This window comes from Amblyraja radiata, unplaced genomic scaffold (genome assembly GCF_010909765.2).
Source record: "Amblyraja radiata isolate CabotCenter1 unplaced genomic scaffold, sAmbRad1.1.pri scaffold_390_ctg1, whole genome shotgun sequence".
NCBI classification, from domain to species: Eukaryota; Metazoa; Chordata; class Chondrichthyes; order Rajiformes; family Rajidae; genus Amblyraja; species Amblyraja radiata.
In genome coordinates this window covers 77,224-98,957 of record NW_022630517.1, presented here as the reverse complement: position 1 = coordinate 98,957, position 21,734 = coordinate 77,224, and the positions used below count along the sequence as shown (strand labels likewise).

Genomic DNA, 21,734 nt, shown 5'->3' with positions numbered 1-21,734 from the left:
CAAATCCGACAGCAAAGCCAGGGTCAGAGTTGGTGGTCTGCAGTAACTCCCTGCCCTTGTTGCGCACTACCCAGTTTGGAACGATCTGCATTGTTCCCTTTGTCACTTCTTCAGGTCAGTTTCACTGATGGCGCTGTTCTCGGGGCACACGTCATAGATATCTGCGATGTTGTCAAAGTCGTCCTTGCAGGTGTCTCCTCTGCAGTCACCATCGGCATCGATCTGGTCAGGATTGTGACCAAAACGGCAATTGTCCTTCTCATCAGAAATGCCATCATTGCCATCCTCATCAATGTCCTGATTGTCATCACACTGATTACCCACCAGGTCTGAGTCATCACCAGTATAGGGTTATGCATAATCTCTTTCAAGAGGTCCATCTGTTTCAAAATGTTCAGCTTCTCCATTTTTGATCAAATGTGGTTTGTCTTTCCGAAGTTGTGACCAAAGGCTTTGCACTTCCTCCTGATCTGTAAAGACGTTCTTTCTTCTGTATGGATCAGCTTTACATGGCGCCGCAGGAAGCGATCAATCAAATCCACCTTGTTACATCCTGGGTGGGGGCAAGGTCGTTCACGCACCTCTTCATGCAGCTCTTTATGTGTTTCTTAAGTCCGTCAACTCCTCTGTAAACAGCAAAGCAACCCCTTTACTAACATTGATACATGGTGGGGAAATCATTCCTTTCCAAGCTTGACTTTGGTTTCCGGCAACGTTTTTGTCCAGATTGTTTCTTCACATCCTTAATATTGCACTTCTTAACTGGCTGGCTCCATGGGTAGAAAGAGGACGCGCCGAGGATGCGTGGCCCAGGAGTTGAGGCTGACTTGTTCCCAAGCCACTCTATATATTCAGGATCTGAGCGCAAGTACATATCCTTCTTCAGTGGGTATTCCGATTTGTCCACATCCACCGACCGCAAAGTGGCTCCACTGTATGTACAAGGCTGAAAGGCTGCTAACACTGGGACAGCAACATTATCACCCTCACCATTTTCAATCACTGTTCCATTCCCAGGTTAAAGGGTTATTGAACCATTCAGAACTTCCTCCATTGAGTCCTTATTTCTACTGGATGGGAACTGTCCCTCATTCAAAACAACGCTGCGACTTGAATGCATTCCCTGGATGTAACTGTGGCCCTCTGGACACCCCATACAGCACTGACTACTCCTCGATACTCTGCTGTTAAAACACTCTGTACATGTGGCTGAGATCCACAGCTGCTACCATGATGCTGAGCCGGTGTGACCAAATTCTGAGACCCTGTTGGCTTGCAACCAAGACACCGTCATTTAACATCTACTTAAAGTCACCAGACTTGCTGCTCATTACACTGACCAGAGCAGGGTTACAGTTGTAGTATGGGACTAAGAGCCTTCAATCACATATAGCAGCAGTGCTGCACTTAAGCAACTGAATAGGCAATTAGAAATTGGCAGTACACGCAATGCTTGCAACATCCTGTTAAACGGATAAATTTAAAAGATTGGACAGCTCAAAATAAAATTCAATAAACATCCAGTCACAGCCTCCTCTTGAAAGCAACCATTAATGCAGATGACTCAGGAAGAAACCTATCCAGTCCAGATACTTTGCCTGTTAAAGCATGTAGCGATTGGTAATAACACATCAGTTTTGTTCTCTACCCATGCACATATGAGACAAAAAAGTAACATGGATTTTCAGACAATAAGTGATCTGGACTTACCCAGGCCATCTGACTGGTGGGAATTAGAATTCTTACAAAGATACCTGAATTTTTTGGAATTCTTCTATATTCCACAGCAGGCCAACAGTCCTTTGTGCTGTACTGCCAAACTTGTTGGAGTATTCAACAAGTATGTTGGAATATTCTTGTTGGAGATCTGAGGTGGGGACAATTCATGCCAAAGACTAGGTTCAGGAAAATTAAAACTTTTAGTTAAAATAGAACCTATTTAACAACAGTCCAAATGGACATTTGTTCAACACAACAATTTATTCTTGAGCGATACAATGCCCACATTGATCTTTCTTGTATTGAAATATGGTTGGGTGGTATAGGAATTTCAGTCGGGTGTATGATAACAATTACAAATGTTTGACCATTTGCAAAGTCTATACCAAGCTGGAATTAATGGTTATGTACAAGAGGAAAAGCCCAGATGCACCTTAAAAAAAGGTGACACTTTGTTTGCTAGTGTGTTCTTGTGTTTCATTGTTGCTGTCGACATTGTCAAGTCAAGTCAAGTCACATTTATTTATATAGCACATTTAAAAAACAACTCTCGTTGGCCAAAGTGCTTTACATTTGTTATAAGAATAGCACAACAAAACAGACTACAAACATATAGACATGTCGCCCTCACTCAGAGAACGTCAGGAAAGGCTTGGGAGTATAGATAAGTCTTTAGTCTTGACTTAAAAGAGTCGATGGAGGGGGCAGTCTGATGGGAAAGGGGATGCTGTTCCACAGCCTAGGTGCTGCAACCGCAAAGACGCGGTCGCCCCTGAGCTTATGCCTAGACCGTGGGATATTCAGCAACCCCAAGTCGGCCGATCTGAGGGCCCTGGAGGTGGAGTGGTGGGTGAGAAGACTTTTTATGTAGGTGGGGGCAAGCCCATTGAGGGCTTTGTAGACATGGAGGAGTATCTTGATGTTTATATGGAACTGCACAGGGAGCCAGTGGAGAGACGCCAGGATCGGGGTGATGTCGTTGCACTGACGTGCAATGACAATAAAAGATATATTATTATGTGGTCCCTTTTTCGGGTGCCCGTCAGGAGTCTCGCAGCGGCGTTTTGGACCAGTTGCAGGCGGGACAGGGAAGATTGGCTGATGCCAGTGTAAAGGGAGTTGCAGTAATCTAGGCGGGAGGAGATTAATGTGTGGATGGTCTTTTCCAGGTCATCAAACTGGAGGAATTTGTTTATTTTAGCTATCGTCCGAAGCTGAAAGAAGCTAGCTTTTACCACGGCATTGATTTGTTTGTCAAATTTCAGTGCTGAGTCAAATATCATGCCAAGGTTTTTGACGTGAGGTTTGAGTAGTGGGGTAAGGCTTCCAAGGCTGCCTGCTATCATTTTGATTGAGTCCGAGGGGCCGAGAAGGATGACCTCAGACTTACTCTCATTTAGTTGGAGGAAGTTCTGGACCATCCAACACTTTATATCCTCGAGGCAGTGGGTAAGGTTAAACAGATTAGATTGCTTTTTGGGCTTCAGGGGGAGATAGAGTTGGGTATCGTCTGCGTAGCAATGGAAGGAAATACCGTGCCTTTCAATGACTTGGCCTAAGGGGAGCATATACAGGGAGAAGAGAATGGGGCCAAGGATGGAACCTTGTGAACCCCACAGCAGAGATTAGCTGGGGAGGAGAATGAGTTGCCTAAGTTAATCAAGAAACTTTGACGTAGGAGATGAACCAGATCAGGGCAGTGCCATCAATACCAACCCCATACCGGAGGCGGTCAATTAGGATGGTGTGGTCGACAGTATCAAATGCTGCACTGAGGTCAAGAAGGAGCAGGATTGCACAGTCGCCGGAGTCAACGGTGAGGAGTAGGTCATTGTGTACCTTCAGCAAGGCAGACTCTGTGCTATGGTGAGCCCAGAAACCTGATTGGAAAGTTTCGGGATTGTTGCGGGAAATCAACTTTGAACCAATATAATGGAATTTGAATGTCCAGTACAAATTGTTTAAAATCAATCTGTTGTGAGATCCATCCTGTAAATGAGAGCTGATTTTTTTCCACATGGATAAACAGGTGGACACTGAATCTGAACGGTGTATTTTGATAAGAAACAAAACCATCCAATAGATTACTTCCTATTATTCTTGTCGATATTATTTATGGCTGAGGATGTATGCAGTCTTGAAATTGAGAGTTTCTCTTCAACACTTTCCAGTTCTAAATACCTTTGAATTTGCTTCCTGAAAAAAATGGTCTTCTTTTGTTAGCAACAAGGAACACAGCAGAGCAGAGTTTGGGCGTTAGAGCTAGTTAGAACAGTTGCCGGCTCTGAAGCTTCGGATGTAGAGAAAGTAAAAACTTGACAAGGTTTGTAGGGTAGGGTTGTAGAGCGCGGGGTAGAGGTTGGTAGGCTTGTAGAGCACGGGGTAGCCGACTTCCAGAATCACATCACTGGTTCTCGGTGGACACGGAATCGGTAGAGGCAAGTCTATTCAGGATGACCCCAGTTGCTAGTCACCCGCAGTTCGATGAATTTGTATGCTGCAGCATCTTTATTCCACAAAGCAAAAATAACAAGCATTTTATCATGAAAACGGTAGATGCTTTACAGAGGTATAAGAGGAACACGAATCTCAAATGACAGCAGGAAATACTGGGAGCAACAGCTTTACTCCATGTAGCATCGTGGATGAGGAGAGAACATGCTTACTTACACAGGCTTGCTTTGTACTCCAGCATGTTGCATCTTTCCTCGGTAAACCAGCATCTGCAGGTTCTTGCTTCTGCAATCTGTTATCTGGATTGGTTCAGCAAGTTTGAAACTTGTAGATGCTTCATGTAGATCAGCCACTGATCCAGCTCTCCTCGGTTTCTCTATCTTTGCATCTGAAAACATGTTTATCCTTGAGCAGATTGCATGAATGGTTAATTTAAAAAAGTATCTCTGCACGCCTGCTGCCTGACCCGGGTATTTCTAGCATTGTATTTCAGTCCTCCATCACCTGCAGATTTGCAATTTTCTATTTTGAACGACATTTGTTCCAGTCTTCTTCTTGCGTATGGCGTCTACAGCCTAAAGTTGTAGGACAACTTGTTCTATTTGATCTTATTTCACTGTGCACGCCAGGTTGATTGCAGTCGTCGAAACAGGGCGGACCACGTGAAGGTTGCAATCTTCAACCCCTGTTCCAGTCAATACGATATTTGCGATAGAGTCTGGAGAAAGGTCTCGACCCGAAACGCTTCCCATTCCTTCTCTCCAAAGATGCTGCCTGTCCCACTGTTGGATTGTCATAACTCACACACAGTGATTAGGACCCAAAGACTGTATTAAAAAAAGCATTAGCAATGCTGCATTGGTAACTTCATCTTAACATACAGCTCAAGACTGGGAGAGAAAGGAAAAAGGGCTTCTATTAAATCTATGGGCGGAGCAACACAATGACGCATAGCATGAGTGACACTGATCTACATCCTCCCTCTTAAAGAATTAAATGTAAATACAAAACCATTGACTAAATAAGGCATGCACAGTAAATGATAATAAGCGGGAGGAAAGTCAAACATAGCCTGGGCATTTTACTGTGGGCTTGCAAACACAATCAGCACGTGTGCGATATAAACCATTTCCGTTCTTCGCCACCAGGGACAGAGTCGGTGGTATAATTGGTGGCAGAGCTTAAAACGACATTCCTGGTGACGAAACAGGGGACTTTGGTACACACGGATGAGAAGATGTCGCCATTGGCAAAGTAACCATTTCAGAAGCAGGTTGATGTGCTGGTACAGGCGGGCCGATGCCGCCGGACGTGGATGGAAGTACACTTGCACGGTCAGGATATTACGGAGGTGGAGCTGGCTCAGTCACAGGCAGGATATGTTGCCTATTACGTCTAGGTGCCGCCATCAGTACTGACCAAGTATGAGCAATTCATAGGCAATTCCAGATATCACACCGATATGATCATGACCTTTATCGGTTTGCAAATGCACCACCTGCCCCTCGGTTAATGGTGGCAGCCTTCTGCTTGTTTTGTCATACCACTGTTTTTGATTGTCACGCTTTTGTTGCAGCCTGGACTGGACTTCCGATGGTGGGACCACCTGCGGGATTAATGCTTGATCTGCCACAGGCACTGTGGCTTGGGTCTGCCTTGACAATAAACATTGAGCAGGTGAACCTAAGATGGGGTGCAGGAGATGTTGCGCAGGTTCAGGTACACATTGGAATTAGCTCTGTGGGATTGTTCCATTAATTGTTTGGCACTCTTGACAGCCCGTTCAGCCAGTCCATTCGACTGAGGATATTCAGGGCTGCTGGTGATGTGGCGAAAACCCCAGCGTGCAGCAAACTCTTTGAAGTGCTGGCTGGTAAATTGTCTGCCATTATCAGATAGCAGTTGACAAGGAGCTCCGTGGTCTGCAAAATGGCGAGCGAGTTTTAGAACTATCCCATGAGAAGTGGGGCTACTACAAAGGTACAAAAGACATTTATTATCACATACACCAATTGGTGTGGTGAAATTTGTCTTGCCATTGCAGCACACAAATAAAGATAAGACACATCATTAAAGAATTTAACAATAAACATAAAAACATCCCCCCACAATGGTTCCCATTATGGGGGAAGGCATCAAAAGTCCAATCCCATCCCCTGTTCACCCATAGTTGGGCCTATTGAGGCCTCCGCAGTCGCCGCTACGGCAGCCCGATGCTTCAGGCCCTCTCGCCGGATGATGGAGCTCTGGTGTCTGGTGAACACTCTCAGCGGCTCGGAGTGTCTGGAGCGGCCGCATCCTCCCCGGAGATCGTGGCTCCCGTAGTCCACGGGCCGCGCCAGTCGGAGCTCCGACACTGGCGACCTCGGCGTGAGATCCCGCTCCACGATAGTGCCCCAGCGCTGTGCCGCTGCCGAATCTCGGCAGGAAAACGCCGCTCCAGTCTGTTGGTAGGCCGCAAGGAAGGGGCGAAAACACGACTCGGAGAAAATCCGCATCTCCGACCAGGTAGGGACAGAGAAAAATAGTTTCCCCTTCCCCCCCCCCCCACCCCCTACATAAAAGACTAGAAGACCTCCAAAACACTCACAACATTTTTTTAAAAGGGTGAAATGACTAAAAGGTCATTCTCACGTTGCGAGTTGACACAAGAGGTAACCCGAGTTAAACCTCGTGGTAATAACGTACGATTAGCGTACGGCATTCGTGGACGCAACGTAGTGCATCGTGGCGCTAACGGCAGGTACTCGTGTAACTTGTCGACTCTTGCAAAAAAATCAAACATGTTTGACATTTTCCACGAGTCAATTTTACTCTTGTGGTTAAAAATTGAGATATTTTAACTCGTTGTAATAACGTAGTGGCCCATGCGTTTACCTTAGTGTATCGTGAGTCTACCGTGGGAACTCTTTAACTCAGCGGGCAGGCAGCAGCAGATTGTGGATCCCTTCAATTTTCCAGTGACAATCACCTGCCATAACGCGAGAGAGATCATGCACTGTTGTAGGTCTCCTTTGAACGTCAGTGTTTCTGTTTTTCTCCACTCATTGTTGGCCCTATCTGTCACCGCCCCCACCTACACCCCTCTGCTTCCCGGCCATGTGTGTGACCCCATCCCTCCCCAGCTCACCGCACATTGCACTGGCGCGGGGGCTTTGCACTGCCTTCACGTCGGCGATGCCAACAGGACGACCCCAGTCGCCCCGGGGAAGTCGCTCCCTTCAGTTTCCCAGGGGATCGGGACGGGGCTGGAGTTGGGAGGCAAAGGTGGTGGTAGGGTGGGTGGGTTAGGTGAGCAGGAGAGTGGGGTTGTTTGCAGTTGCAGAGGGAAGGGGCAAGGGCGGTACAGTTCCCAGTCTCAGCTCCTGTCCAGGGGGGTGGCTGGAGACGTCGGGACCAACAGGACACTGACCCCCAGGCCCACCAGGCCCACTGCAAGCACGGATATCCCAGAGACCCACAGCCAGCAGCAACTCCAGCCCAGCCCCGCTCCAACTACAGAGGAACACGCTCCCCGTAGGGGAAGAAGCTGATGGTGTGTAAGGTACGTCTTGTTCTTGGGGTGGTGGATGCGGGGGCGCAGCTCGGGCTGTGGGCGAACTGCCACTTGTCGCCGTAGCGGCCCATCGGGGAGCGGATTTGCTGCTGGCTGTGTGTCTCTGGGTTCTCCGTGCTTGCAGTGGGCCTGGGGGTCGGTGTCCCGTTGGTCCTGACGTCTCCACCCACCCGCATGGACAGGAGCTGAGACTGGGAACTACCGCCCTTGCCCCCTCCCTCTGCAACTGCAAACAACCCCACTCTCCTGCTCACCTAACCCACCCAACCCCCCACCCCCCACCTTTCCCTCCCAACTCCAGTCCCGTCCCGACCCCCTGGGAAACTGAAGGGAGCGACTGCCCCGGTGCGACTGGCATCGGCCTGCTGGCATCGTCGATGTGAAGACAGTGCAAAGCCCCCGCGCCGGATCAATGGGCGGGGAGCTGGAGAGGGGAGGGAAGGGGTCACATACATTGCCGAGAAGCAGAGGGGTTTAGGTGGGGGTGGTGATAGATAGGGCCAACAATGAGTGGAGAAAGACAGAAACACCGACGTGCAAAGGAGCCCTACAACAGTGCATGATCTCTCTCGCGTAATGGCAGGTGATTGTCGCCTGCCCGCTGTTTCTGACGCTAAAGCCTTGGGATCGTTGCCCTTCGTGTTGACGTGGAGGGGGAGGGGGATGTTGTGCTGTTTGGTCACCCCCTGCTATCCTAGGGACAGGGAGACACAGCGGCTTTTGAAACTGGTGGGCAATCACTTCCAAAGTTCTGCCCACACAGTCAGTACACCTATCCAACACTTGTCTACCGCACTAAGATCACCCCGCAGAGAATGATCCCAGCCTAACCCAAGAGCCATGTCACCCCAGACAGATTAATGACGCCCCCCCCCCAACCTCTCTCCATATCAACTCACGCCTGGGCACCGAAGCAACTCAGGAGCGAACCCTGAGCTCCGTCTCACAACAATCTGATGTGCACATCCGTCCACATTCAAATATTTAATCTCCCGTCTCCCCGCAGTGTGTAGACATGGCAGTAAATTCAAGTAAAACATATCAAACCTGTGTGTTTCAAACACATCATAAGTATAACTGCTCTGGCACTGGATGGTGCACGTTTTCCCTTTGTAGGTCACATCAATAGATGCGGCCGAGCTGAATTATATCTTTAAAACAAAGCCACAGGATGGGGAGGTCTTCTTTAACGCTGTTGCTTATTAAAACATAACACTGTTGCTTATTAAAACAAACATTCAATCAGGATTGGCTCAAGAGTAATTCGGGAGATGAACTTGGAACATCGCAGAAATGACAAGTAAACGGCAAACTTGTCATACCCGTGGGAACTCGGTTAAACTCTTGATCATACACTTGCAATCTCGTACACAACCACGAGTCTTTCACTCGGGGTACCTCTTGTCTCAACTCGCAACGTGAGAATTGCCTATAACAGCTGCTGGCAGGGCAGCCATACTCGACGGTGCCCCCTAAGAAGATCGATGGCAAACCAGCCAGAATACGAGTCGACAAGAACCAGGTACTGCTTGCCATGCCACTCAAATATGTCAGTTGCCACTGTAGACCACGGGAGGGCAGGAGCCGGGTGTGAGAGAAGTGGCTGCTTTTGTTGATGTGGTGCCAAAGTGTTACACACTGCACAGGATGCCACATTCTCGAGAATGTATTCAGACATACCAGGCCAGTAAAACATGTGTTTTGCTCGTAGGACAGTTGCTTCAGTGCCTGAGTGTCCTGCATGGACAGCGTTAAAAACTTGCTGTGTAAAGAAGCAGAGAGTGCAGCCCTGTGGCCTTTTACGATAATACCATCTTGTAGTACTAGCTTATCATGGACGGCAAACAATGGCCGAACTGGAAGTGGTACATTGTAATGCTTGTCAGGTCAGCCACGCTTAATGATGGAGGTGAGCGACTGTAAGGTACTGTCAGCAGCAGTATCGGCAACCCGGTCCTCCACACAGGATGAGGGAATAAAAGACACAGTCACTAATACAATGTCGTCATCCAGTGAGGCCGGACCCTCACAGGTCTTTCGGGGAGCATGTGAGAGGGTGTCAGCCAGGTGCATATCCTTACCACGTTTGTTTGCAGGTCAAAACAATGTCATACTTTTGAGGTTGAAGCAACATCCGTTGAAGGCGTCCTGGAGAGGCATGAATCGGTTTGTTAAAGATGCTGACCAGGGGTTGTTGGTTAGTTTCAATCGTGACCATATGTCCGAAGATAAGGTCATTAAACTTCTTGCAGGCGAAAACGACTGCTGGCAGCTCCTTTTCAATTTGGGCGTAGCGTTGTTCTGGGTCAGTCATGGTGCGCGAAGCATAGGCGACAGGCTTACTGCGGCTACCGTCATTTTGAAGACATGCTGCGCCCAGTCCGTGTTGTGAAGTGTAACAAGTCAGTGTGACCGGTGGTTTAGGATTTAAAAAAGCGTGAGTGGGGGCACAAGACAGTTGTAGCTTAAGAGTGTCAAACGCCCTCTGCTGTTGCTCGTGCCAGGCCCAAACAGTGTCTTTGTGGGTAAGATGGCGCAGCGGGGCTCATATTTCACTGAAGTTCGGAATAAATTTACTCAGGTAGTTTACCATGCCAAGGAATCTCTGCAAACTAAGCACGTCTGTGGGTTCTGGTAACTCGTTGAGAGCGATGGTTTTTGCCGGATCATTTTTTTAGGCCGTCTTTAGTGAACACATGGCCTATGTAGTTCACCTCACTTACTCTGAATTAGTCACGCTTAATGACGCAGGTGAGCGACTGAAAGGTAACTTGCCCAGCTTGTCGTCAAACAAATGTTTGCATTTTGTCAGGATTTGTTGAGTAAAGTCACATGTTGTAGTCAGATGACCAACAGAAGCACTGAAAGTGGCCAGTCCCAGGTCATGACAAGCTTTGAACCCAACAGGGATGGCACATTTTCACAAACAATATAGAAACTCAGGCTGTGGACACGTGAGTCAAGACAGCATCGAAACTCGACTTGACCGATAGGGTGCACTGGACCTCCTGCAAATGGAAGAAGGGAGGCAGCCGTAGGATTGATCGTCTCTATTTTTCATATTTTCTTCAATTCAGTTAAAGACATCACATTACACCGAGCACCTGTGTCGATACTTGGAAAAAAACTCTTGCCATTAATGAGCAAAGCAACCCTGGGATCTTGATGTTTATGAAGCAAGTGAGACAGGGAATGTACATCCATATCAAGATCCTCGTGAGCAGACAGCAAGTCTGTGGAAGCTGTTTGAGAGCGCTCAGAGACCATGTTCCCATGGTCGAGTGAATTGACTGATTGTCTTGTTTGAACTCTGTTGCTACGCAAATGGCAGTATCGGAGAAATTGATTCTTTTTTTACAGAAGTCACAAATAAGCTGGGCAATGGTCACGAACAGCAACATGCGAACCCCCACAATTAAAACAATTGTCTATGAGTTTAACGACAGACCTGTGTGACACTGATCTACACCCTCTGAGTTGCTCCTGCATTTTGTGTTCATCTTCTGTGTAAAGCATCTGCAGCATCAGCATTTTTTTTCTTACACAATGCGCTGTTTGCAAATCACAAACTCCTGACATACTTGCCAAACATATTTAACCTTCAGGAAAATACATTTGTGAGAGAACTTACTGACAGTCCATCTGGTCCCTTGGTTCAGATCTTACAGCCAAGACCCATGAGCATTACTGAAGGGGGCTGCAAATCTGTTCAGTCGAGAAGGGATCAGCTGCTAGCAAAATCGGGGGAAGGGGGTTGGACAAGAATCTACAATAGGGCCTCCATTGTAAGTCTTATTGCAGGAACAAGGATGGTTGGGGTTAGATCTTGGGGATCAAGAGGCCAGTACAGGGCCTACCTTAGGTTACAACCAGTGTTGCATTGTGAAGGTAGAAATAAATTGTGGAGAACAATACATCCAGAATGAAGGAGCTCGGGGAAATTAGCACTAGTAAAACAAATAAGCATTGGGGGAAATAAAGTAACTAAAGATGATAAATCCCCATGGCTGGACAAACTGCATCTTAATATTTTGAAAGATGGCCATAGCAACAGTGGTTGTCATCTTTCAAAATTCCATAAATTGTAGAACTTTTCCCACAAAACAGGTGGCAAATTCCAGAAAGGAGGGAGATTAAAAAAATGGAAAGTTACAGATCTGCCTTTTAGAGTTATGGGAAATAATGCAATCTATTAATACAGAAGTAGTAACATGATGCTTCAAATAAATACGCTGGGTAGGGTCAAGATTGATTTTCAATGACAAATGTTTGACAAATCCATTCAAGGGTTTTTTAAGGTTTAACTAGCAGGAGTAAAATGGTGTGTATTTAGACTTTCAGAAAGTGTCCAACTAAGTCCCATTTATAATTTGGCCGAAGGGATCAAATTGTATGGAAGTTTGCTAACCAAAGCAGGGTGGCTGTGTAAGTTGAACAGGATTAGGAGAGGCTTCTTTGGATAATGACAGGTTAAATGAATGAACAGGGACATGCAGATGAAATATCATGCAGAAAAATGGTCGGAAGAAACACAAACAAATATGTTCTTTATGACGCAGTATCCTGGGCATGAACAATTTGGTTGAACGTCTGTGGCAATGCCCCAAAAGAAGAAAGAACGACAACACCCTGCAAAGACCAATGCGGAGACCACATCAGATGCGCATCACAGTAAATGCTGCAGTTTCCAGAGTAAAAGGGATTTCAAGACACTGCATGAAAACAGCACCGCGCCAGAATTTCAAGCTTTGGTTGCCTTCACTGGAGTTCATCCCCATTCACTCACTGGTGGCTCCTGGATCATGTGATTGATCCAGTGTTTCCACTTTGAAGGAAATTACCCGAAATTCGGGAAATTCTGGTTGTCTTCGGATAATTTTAGGGAAATTAAATAATTTTGGGAAATCTGGCCCGCGGGTGATTTGGGGGGTGGGGGGGGGGGGGGGGGGGGGGGGGGGTGGAATATTTGCGACCATCCATGCCTGCACAGTTGGGGTGGCTGGTGACGCGGCAGGGATGCAAAATAACTCCGGCTTTCCGCACGTGCGCAGTGGGCCCGGGCGGGATCAGATCGCCGCCATTTTCACTGCAGACATCGCGTCGATGCCTCGTCTCGGTGAGTCGGGCTGTGGAATATTGCGTTGGGTGGGGGGGGGGTCTGTTTGTTTTTTTGTCAGGGGTGTCAAGCTTCTCCGAGCCCACGGTGTCTGCCCGCCCGGTCCATCACCTCCTTCCGAGGCGTCGGAGCCTTGTCGCCAGTCAGCCTGGCATCCAGGGAGTGGTTCCTTTGGTAGAGGGGATACCGTTCTCCCGTCGCGGGGCGGGAGCGGGAACGACTGACTCTGAACCCAGTCCTACCGCAACCCGACACCACGCCTCATCCCCAGCCACGGGCCCTGAGAGGGAGGGAGGGGAAGGGAGAGAGTGAGGGGAGCGGAGGGGTTGGGTGAGAGAGGTGGGGAAGGGGTGTGGGTGAGAGGGAGAGGGGGATAAAGAGGGGAAGGGAGAGTGGGTAGGAGGAAGGGAGGGGTAGTGGAGAGAGCGAGAAGGGGGAGGGAGGGGGAGGAGAGAAGGAGGGGATGGAGGAAATGAGAGATGGAGGGGGAGGGAACAGGGGATGAGAGAGAGGGATGGTGGAGGGAGGGGAGGGGAGGTGAGAGGGTGGGGAGGGAAAAGGGAGAGAGAGATGGTAGAGGGAGGGGGAAGGAGGACAGGGGAGAGGGAGAGGGGGGGGGAGCTGTCACAACCCAGTAGTTTCGGTCGAGGCTAATTAGAGGCTGTACGGTAAGGCACATTTCACTCTACCTTAATTGGTGCATTTGACAAATAAATAATTTGATTGATTGTTGTACTGAGTTCTTTGTGACACTGTATTGCAGTGCACTGCACTGAACACACAATATGCATAGCATGCAGGCTAGACTACATCATATATGTGAACAGTGCATAATGCCTTGCATAATATTGTACAAGTGACTAACAGAAGCAGGCAGATACGGTGTAGTTACATAGATCTGTTGGCCATGTTCTTCTTCGTGTTGTTAATGTGTGCCCGTGAAAGAAAAAACAACGACAAATAGCACACCGGAAGTATTTTTGAAAATTTCAGAAATACCATCAAATTCCAGGAAATTTAATAGGAAATTTAGGTTTCTATCTCAAGAAAACATATTTTGAGGTGTGGAAGCACTGGATTGACCTTTGTGACATTGATCTCCATTACTGGAATGAGTCTGGTTGGCATTCTATAAAGCCTTTGCCGGAAGCAAATATGTTTTAAGTGAGAAAAGGGCGGCACGGAGGGGCAGCGGTAGAGTTGCTGCCTTACATTTCTGGGTTCCAAAGTTTGTACATTCTCCCTGTGGATTTTCTCTGAGATCTTCGGTTTCCTTCCACACCAAATACAGGTTTGTGGGTTAATTGGCTTGGTATAAATGTAAATTGTCCTACCAGTGTGTCTTGTGAGTCTGTGGAATTCTCTGCCGCTTCTATGGAAACTTTCAAGAGAGATCTAGATAGGGCTATTGAAGATTGCTGAATCAGGGGATATGAGGAGAAGGCAGAACGGGGTACTAATGATAATATGGGCCAAATAAAAGATGTCACAAAATGGAGAATCTCTGTATTTGCAAAGCCTGCTTGTCCTCTTTCTGTGAAAGGTTGCAAGCTGTGAGTCATGGCTCCAAGGAGTCTGGACCCTAGATGGAAGTTGAGGATAAGGTGAGGTCCAGATGTCCTTGATTTTTAATGAACTTCTGCTGTTGGAATCACACACCCTAATTAGGATCCAAATACTTTATTAACGTTACAGCATAGGTAACTTAATCTTAGCACATTAGTCTAAAATTGAGAGAGCAAGGGCAGGGAGGCTTTCAGTTCAACTAGTGGGCGGGGCGACAAAGTATGACTCATAACGTGAGTCACTGATCTACAATTTTGTTAATATGTATGAGGGTTTTACAGAAGAGCTAAGGTGTTGTAAATGCATGATTGGGGAGGGGGAGGTGTTAATTTTGTTGCAGAGTGTTTGTGCTGTTATCTTGCGATTGGTTAAAGTGTGAATACCTGTTCAAATAGTTTATACTACCTGGAGAAATGTTTCTATACTTTTGTAAACTGTCTTCCTGCTAGAACTTTCTGTAGAAACAATATAATGGGGTGGACAAAAGTGCTGGAGAAACTCAGCGGTTGCAGCAGCATCTATGGAGCGAAGGAAACAGGCAATGTTTTGGGAATTGGAGAAGTCAATGTTCATGCCGCTAGGATGCAAACTGCCAAAGCGGAATATGACATGCTGCTTCTCCAACTTACGGTGGTGCTCACTCTGGCCATGGAGGAGTCCCAGGACAGAAAGGTTGGATTTGGAATGGGAGGGGGAGTTGAAGTGCTGAGCCACAGGGAGATCAGGTTGGTTAAGGTGGACCGAGCGGAGGTGTTCGACGAAACGATCGCCAAGCCTACGATGTAGATCACCTGACATCTAGACCAGCGGATGCAATAGATGAGGTTGGAGGAGGTGCAGGTGAACCTCTGTCGCACCTGGAACAACTGCTTGGGTCCTTGAATGGAGTCGAGGGGGGAGGTAAAGTGACAAGTGTAGCATCTCTTGCGGTTGCAAGGGAAAGTGCCCGGGGAGGAGGTGGTGCGGGAGTGACCAGGGAGTTACGGAGGGAGCGATCTTTGCGGAAAGCAGACGGGGGGAGATGGGAAGATGTGGCGAGTGGTGGGGTCACGTTGGAGTTGGCGAAAATGACGGAGGACTATTTGTTGTATGTGACGGCTAGTGGGGTGAAAGGTGAGGACTAGGGGGACTCTGCGCTTGTTGCGCGTGGGGGGATGGAGAGAGAGAGCAATGTTACGGGGTATTGAAGATACCCTAATGAGAGCCTCATCTATAGTAGGGGAGGGGAAACCCCGTTCCCTGAAGAATGAGGATATTTCCGATGCCCTGGTGTGGAACAACTCATCCTGGGAGCAGATGGAGGAATTGGGAGGGGGGGGGGGGGGGGGGGGGGGGTGGAGTCCTTACAGGAAGCAGGGTGAGAATACGTGTAGTCTAGATAGCAATGGGAGTCAGTGGGTTTATAGTGGATATCGGTCAGACGTCTATCACCTGTGATGGAGATAGTGAGTTCAAGAAATGGTAGGGAAGTGTCGGAAATGGTCCAGGTGTATTTGAGTGCCGGATGGAAGTTAGTGGTGAAGCGGATGAAGTCAGTGAGTTGTGTGTGGGTGCAGGAGATAGCACCAATGCAATCGACGATGTAGTGGTCAGGGATGGGGCCCGGGTACATCTCGAACAAGTATTGTTCGACGTACCCTACAAAGAGGCAGGCATAGATGGGGCCCATGCACATGCCCATAGCCACGCCTTGTATTTTGAGGAAATAGGAGGAGTCAAACGAAACGTTATTAAGGGTAAGGACCAGCTCCGTTAGGCGGAGGAGAGTGTCGGTTGACGGGGATTGGTTGATTCTCCGGTCGAGGAAGAACCGTAGGGCTTTGAGACCCTCCTGGTGGATGATGGATGTGTTGAGTGACTGGTAATGCATGGTTAAGATGAGGGGATGGGGGCCTAGAGAATGGAATGCCTGGAGACGATGGAGAGTGTCTGAGGTGACTTGAACATGGTAGGGAGGGATTTAACCAGGGGGGATAGGATGGAGTCGAGGTATGTGGAAATAAGTTAGCTAGGGCACGAACAGGCTGAGATAATGGGTCTACCAGGACAGTCAGGTTTGTGGATTTTGGGGAGAAGGTAAACTCGGGCCGTGCGGGGCTGGGGAACGATGAGGTTGGATGCTTGGGAGGGCAGGGAGCCGGGGTTGATGAGGCCAGTGATGGTGCTAGAGATAGTAGCCTGGTGCTCGTCTGTGTGGTCATGGTCCAGGGATAAGTAGGAGGAGGTGTCCGAGAGTTGGCGCGAGGCCTCAGCTTTGTAGAGATCAATGCGCCAGACTACCACGGCACCTCCCTTGTCGGCGGGTTTGATAACCCAGTCTGGGTTGCGGAGTGAGTTGATGGCTATACGTTCAGAGGGGAAGAGGTTAGAGTGAGACAGGGGAGTGGAGAAGTTGAAGCGGTTGATGTCCTGCCAGCAGTTTTGAATAAAAAGGTCTTAAACCAGAAGATGGCCATGAGGAGGGGGGGGGGGGGGGGTCCAAGAGGAGGGGGTCCGTTGGAAACAGGAGAAGGGATCAGCAATGGGGGGGCGAGGACTCCTTCCCATGGAAGTACGCTGTGAGGTGGAGGCGACGGTAGAAGAGCTCCAAGTCATGGTGGGCGCGGAACTCATTGAGGTGGGACAAACGTAAGGCATCTGCTGAGGACAGACCATTCGGTGTCAGAGAAGGGGAGGTCAGGGGGGATGGTGAACACATGTCAGGGATGGGGGTTGGGGCCGGAGGAAGGCAGGTGAGTGGACTGAGGCCGAGGCGATGTCTGGTGGAGGGGTGGTGGGTGGTCAGGGAGGAGGGGGGTATGAGGACTGTAGTGTGGGTGGGGAAGAGCTGGGGTCACATGGTTTGAGGAGGATGGGGAAGACCAAGTTGAACAGCCACTGAGGTTACCAGGGTAATGGGGACTAACTCTAGGACCCAGCGCAGTCAAACCCGAGGGAGTGGGAATTTGCAGTGTGGAAGCTTCAGGCCTGGTGCTGAGTCCAGGCTGCAGGTAAGGTGACGGCAGCGGGCTGCTGGAGGGCGGGTATTTTGTGATTGGGTTAGGGAACTGTCAATAACTATTATGTTATCTATATTTGTGATTGGTTTGTAGGGGCTGCTCCCCTCGTCTAGTTTCACGCCACATGGTCCGATCAGGTATAAAAGAGTGGTCACCACATGGATTAGGGTTGATCTTCTGGGGTTGCACTTGGGACCGTGCAAACTTGCTGGAGGTGTCTGCTTGCACGAGGTTGACGGGCTTGGACAAGTAGAGCCAAGGATCGGACCTCCGGTGTGGTTAGATATCGTATAGGAGGTTTGTGCTTGGGAAGAATAAAGAATTAGTTGATCCAGTGCTTGGCTCAGTGTTTTACTGAACTAGACTAAGGGGTATGCTGTAGGAGCATAATTACATTGGGAGTTCGTCCGGGATCTCAACGGACCCCCAGATAGAAGCTTGCGATCAAGGAGTTGAGTCGTTCCAGATTGGGAGGGGAGAAATTGGCGCCACGATGTGGTTTTCACATCGGTTTTCCCCACTTCGCCGATCGGGACGAATTGATATTTGCGCGCTTGTGTTGGGGTTCCCAACGAGATCCAAGAACAGTAGTCCAGCAGGCACTGAGGGTAAGAAGAGAAATAGTCCTTATCTAAGGGTGTGGTTGGGGTTAGGCTCACAAGGCTTTTCTCTAGTGGGTTCAAGTCCCCGCACCTAGTTAGTCAATAGCTGTTGCAGTCAGGTACCATTGAGTTGGCCTGACACCAAAGGGAAGTTGAGGGGTTCGAAGCCCTGGTCAGACTGGGATATCTGAATTAGCTGGGATATCTTAAGAGACAGGGCTGAATAGGTAACAGTACAAAGAGGGGAAGTACTGCATCGTTGCTGAGGGTGCGATTGGAAAAACACTTCAAAGATCGGCATCGAATTCCGGCGCGAAGCGGCCACACGCTGAAGCCCGGTACCTAGCAGGTTGAAAGGAGGGTGCCTAGGGGGTTTGAGTCCCCGCCCGTGTGAGTAGTATCTCGAACTTTGGATAAGTTGAGGACTCCGTTACGGTGCTGGGAATCCAGTGTTGGAGTATAATTGGCTGAAGAAATACTCGGGAACAACATTGAGGATTAATAGTAAGATTAAACGAGAATTTACCAGTTCGAAGTTTGATCTGTATTTTATGAGGAGTAACGTTGAGGGAATACATGAAGAACCCGCCACTACGCACGTGTGTCATTCTTCAAAGCAGCGGAGTGAATCACAGATACCTGTAATGACTTAAGCATAGTAAGATTAGAGAAAAGATACCAGTTGTGTTTATGATCAAGGGTGGGAGCGGAGGGCATGTATTCCCTCAACGTTACTCCTCATAAAATACAGATCAAACTTCGAACTGGTAAGTTCTCGTTTAATCTTACTATTTTACTTCGGAGTCACGTGAGTGACTACATGAAGATTTCAAAGCTCTGTGATTCAAGCCGTGGAACGAGTCCATCATCACGTCTGCCTTGGTTTTGGGGAGAATAGTGATAACATATTAAACATCAATATGATATATATAAATACCCATAAAGTTAATAATAATTGATAGCCCCTGTTTTTTGGGGTAAATTATGGTACAGAAACTTAACAATGTTTCTGAAAAATTCCAGATTCCATTACTGGTTAGTTATAATCCTTAGAATGTTCTTTCCGTTGGCCATCCTGCAGTCCTGAGGATTTTATCCATAGGAACCTCCAATTTAAATGCTGCCGACGTTGCTGCAGCCTGGTGGAGTGAGATTTTAACCCAGTTAGTGTTTCCACCAACTTATGTCAATACTATGTTAGCCATTTAGCTGGCCTGGCCTGTTATTCTTTAATGAGGCTGTATGTCGTTGATGAGAAGTTCCTCTTCTATGCCACTTATGGTCTGGGTTTGTTCCATGTATATTTGTAGATGTCTCACAACACAGTCAATCATCTGTAGGGTAGGCTCTAAAAAATGTTATTTTAAGGCCTGCTGACCCCTGTCTGTTTAGTTCCATAATTCCTGAATATAGAAGTGTAAATTGCCAGGTGAACTGTTCAAGGTATCCAGTCTTAATTTGGTAGGGACTGAGTCCTTAGTGCCGTGACCTGAGCCATCAGCATGACAGTTTTGTAAAATGTCAAAAACTGTAATGACAGCGCTGTGGCTGGAGCCCACTTCTTTAACAACGTTAAGACGATGCTGATGTCCCATATTTGGGAATACCTGGTCTTTGGGGAATTCTCATAAAAAGTGTCCCTCATAAGCTGTTATTCCGTTCTCTTGCCATAGGTAAGTAGATGGGCCACTTCTGGCACAGTTGATGTCACTAATACTAAGCCCCTGTAGGTTAACAACGCTTCCAAACAGGCTGGATGATGTATTATGGTTGCAACACATCTCCCATTAGTTTATGTATTTTAGACATTGTCTTTAGGTTGATTGTCTGTGGCCCGCTGTGATCATGTCCATTGCTCTGGCCGACTGTTTTGGATGGTGCTGCATGGTTCTAATCTCATTCCCTAATACCACCTAGAACCATGGTTGGGTAGGTCAGTCGGGTACTATTAAAAACACCAGACGCAGAATCTCGTAGTATTTCCCTTAGTACCCCCCCCCCCCTTTCACCCATGTGGTTGATGTGTGCTACCACAGTAGTGTTGTTAATTTATAATCTAATAACCTGTTTAATATATTCCAGAGCAACATGACTTTAGGCCATGAAAAAACACCCAACATTTCCAGGTAGTTATGCCCAGTGTTAGTAATAATGATGCTTGCTGTGTATTCCATCTTCCTCCACAGCTGGAGATGGAATTGGTAACACACCATCCTAGTGCATAGTATCCATATGTAGGACCATAGACTGGTTGCTGACAATGATAGGATTGGAGCAATGCCCAATGTTAACCTTCCACCATTTAGTTCCAATATGGCTTCTGTATGGCTTCATCATTCTATTGAAATGATCACCATTAATTTTAAGAGCTCATATTTTGGCCCTCTGTAAATCTTTATAATGTAAGGGTCTGAATTATGTGGCTGGAAACCATATGTTGCCAATATTCTTGCTACCAGTCTGATGGATGGTTTATCCTCATGTCAATGATTTTGCTGTATGCCTCTATTAAGGTTGTAACCTCTGTTGGCAAAGCTACTGACATGAGGAACTGAGTCAATGGTGAACCCCAAATAATCCCTTTAGTTTGAAGGCTTTCATTTTGATTTAATTGGATGGATAATGATCCTAGTTTCCAAATAATTGTTAAGTGGCTGTTACCGTTTGTTCAGCCCGTCCTAAGTTTCCACACAATTAGTATGTCATCCAAAGAAGCCATTACCATTGTGTGGCTGGTTGTCATATTTTGTAAATAACCTAGGTGCTAATGTAAACACATTAGGTAGTGCTCTATACTGCTAGAGCTGAGCCATCCAATTAGATAAAAATAACGTCCGTGGTCACCTGTTATGGGTACTGAAATTGTAAGCATCCTTTGAATCAATGCTTGCCATTTTCGTTCTTAAAACGAATATACTTAACAATAGAAAAGGTTTCTGTTCTTAAAACGAATATATCGTTTTATTTATTTTTCATTTTTTTTAAATTTTATTTTTGTTTTTTTAATCTTTTCTATTTATTTATTTATTTATTTAATTTTATGATATATGGTCCCGAGATAAGGGACATATCAGACATTTAAACTGATAAGAACAGATATTATACTTGATCTTAGCCAAAAAGCCGAGATCTGATCTATGATTGATGCGTCAAGCGCCATATCCTATTTTGTTAGGAAGGGAATGCGTAGATAATAATTCTTCCCTTGCAATGCAGCTAAAACCCCATCTGTTGCTGATGTCCAATGTCTGTATCCCATATGACATATTTGGTAATTGGTGATTATGTCTGGATACGAGTAGATCGGCATCTGGTGTTCCATATCGTGTAGAAACATCAGCAAATACTCTAGCCCAACTTGGTGTTCTCCTCCAAATTCCTCTCTCGATATATCAGCTGGACTAGAAGTTAATATGTGTTGTAAAATTCTATTGTGTATCCCCGGATACTGTTTAAGCTTTGAGTGTCAAAAAGTTATTTATTCGATGTCTTCTCGCACCAACCTCCTTGCTTCCTTCTGGTTTTACTGTTTTCTTCTGGATCCCCGAGGCCATGTGTTGTGGGTGTACACATCTTCCAGCATAGGGGCGATACCTTTGAGGATGATGTTTGGACGTTTAGATGAGCTCCAGTTTGGCTTCATTGTCCAACTCCTTGACCTTCTAGATAGGTCACCCCCAAATAAAAAGATTTTGCTAGGAGGTTTCGGGTTTACACACGCC

At 47.2% G+C, this 21,734-nt stretch overlaps 1 pseudogene; it reads right to left on the bottom strand.

Moving 5' to 3' along the window:
* Positions 1 to 21,034: 21,034 nt before the first annotated feature.
* LOC116969894 lies at positions 21,035 to 21,147 on the bottom strand (annotated as a pseudogene).
* Between the last annotated feature and the right edge of the window lie 587 nt (positions 21,148 to 21,734).